This window comes from Myotis brandtii, unplaced genomic scaffold (genome assembly GCF_000412655.1).
Source record: "Myotis brandtii unplaced genomic scaffold, ASM41265v1 scaffold470, whole genome shotgun sequence".
NCBI lineage: Eukaryota > Metazoa > Chordata > Mammalia > Chiroptera > Vespertilionidae > Myotis > Myotis brandtii.
In genome coordinates, this window is record NW_005367953.1 from 4,785,943 (window position 1) to 4,787,721 (window position 1,779).

The window sequence follows — 1,779 nt, forward strand, 5'->3', positions numbered from 1 at the left end:
GGCTGCTCAGGCCTCGGGGGGCTGCTCGCCCTTGGGGGGGCTGCTGGGCCTCGGGGGGCTGCGCGGTGCAAAGTGCGGTCTCTGCAGGGAGCGCTCAGTGGCAGAGGGCCATGGGCTCCATGTTAAGGAAGCGGACGTGCATCTTGGTCTCGATGTCGATCCCCTGCCAGATCTTCAGGAAGTCGTCGAAGGTGATGCCCTCGTACACCTGGTCAGGCTCCATCTGCCCCATGCAGACGCTGGCCGCCTCCATCATGGCCCCGTCGGGGATGGAGCGGGCCGAGTCCTTCTCGATGTGTGGGTTCCCCGAGAGCAGCTCCTCCACCACATTTCGATATTCCTCCAGGGTGATGCAGCCGTCGCTGTCTGAGTCATACATGTGGAACAGAAACTGCAGCTTCTCTTTCCGGCACAGCTGCACCTGCTCCTCGTCCATGATGACGTCGATGGGCTGGAAGTAGGCCATGATGGTTAGGAAGTCCTCAAAGTTGATCTCGTCGGCCAGGCCGCTGGGCCCCTTGAGCAGGTTCTTTGCCCTCCATGGCCGTCCGAGCTTGGGTTCTGTTTCCCAACAACCTGCTCTGGGGCCCAGGGCCTGGGAGGCTCAGCACAGACCCATGAGGTCCTCTGAGACCTGGCGCCCGGGCCTGGGACGCAGGGCTGCCTGGCTGTGCTGCGGGCACAGAAGTGGGACTCACACTGGGGAAACCGAGGCTCCGAGCAGTGCAGCAGCTCACCGGGTCCATCTGACACTTTCCTTGGCATCAGGGGTTGCACTGCAGCCTGGGGCCGCTGTGTTTGCGCAGCTCAGGGACCCAGGAGGGTCTTCATGTTTTGAAATGGTGGAAAGAATGTTTGGGGGGGAAACCCAAAAGGATGGCATTTCATGACAAGTGAAAATTACATGAAATTCAAATTTCAGTGACCGCAAATACAGTGCTATTGGCTCACAGCCATGCCCATTTCTCCACTGTTGCTGTGGCTGCATTCAGGCTACCGAGGCTGGGGAGCAGCTGGGACAGAGACCCCGGGCCGGCCGCCGGGCCTGAAGTGTCTGTTCTCTGGCAGCATCCCAGCAGCCCAGGCAGCGCTAGGAACCTGTCACTACCAGGGCAGGTCACGTGGCTCCAGGTGCTTTAGTGAATCAGGGCAGTTTGCCGTCCCTGTCCGTGTGCCCTCCTGAGGGGCAAGAAAGGGCATTGCCCAGGCGAGGCTCAGGGAGCGCACAGCAGGCATGGTCACGGCCACCAGGCGGGTCCCGGTGACAACAGCTCTGGAGAGGCCTCCGCCACAGCCAGCCCTCACACGGACCCCAGCGGCCACAGTCCAGCGGCCCCGGAAGGAGGTGCCATCAGAATGGCAGGCAGGGGTCCCGCCCTTACTGTGCGTCACAGCAAAGGGCCACTGGCCTGGGTCAACTAGCCGTCGAGGGCAGTGCTTCGAATTCACTGGGCCTTTGCACGAGCAGTTATCCTGCAGCATCTTCTCTCCCACGTTGCCTGATGAACTCCTGGTTGCTCTCTCCTCAGGTCTTCCCCATGAGCCCTGGAGGGAGGACTCCCTACTCCCCCACTGTGAGCAGGCAAGGCTCCAAGGGGCTCAGCATCTTGCTAGGGCCTCGCAGCCCCTGTCCAACCAGAGCTGAGCCGTTCAGGCTCACGCTACTTGGAACGGGTCAGGGAAGTCCTGATGGCCTGATCCCTTCCTTCCTCTTTCTGCCGGTTCTTCCTGTGTCAGCGATCTCTGCAGACAGAGGGGTCAGGCCTGGAGCTCACACCC

The 1,779-nt window shown here is 61.6% G+C and overlaps 1 pseudogene; it reads right to left on the minus strand.

The window, feature by feature from the left end:
- Positions 1–13: 13 nt before the first annotated feature.
- On the minus strand, positions 14–1,482 carry LOC102256319 (annotated as a pseudogene).
- Positions 1,483–1,779: the final 297 nt, after the last annotated feature.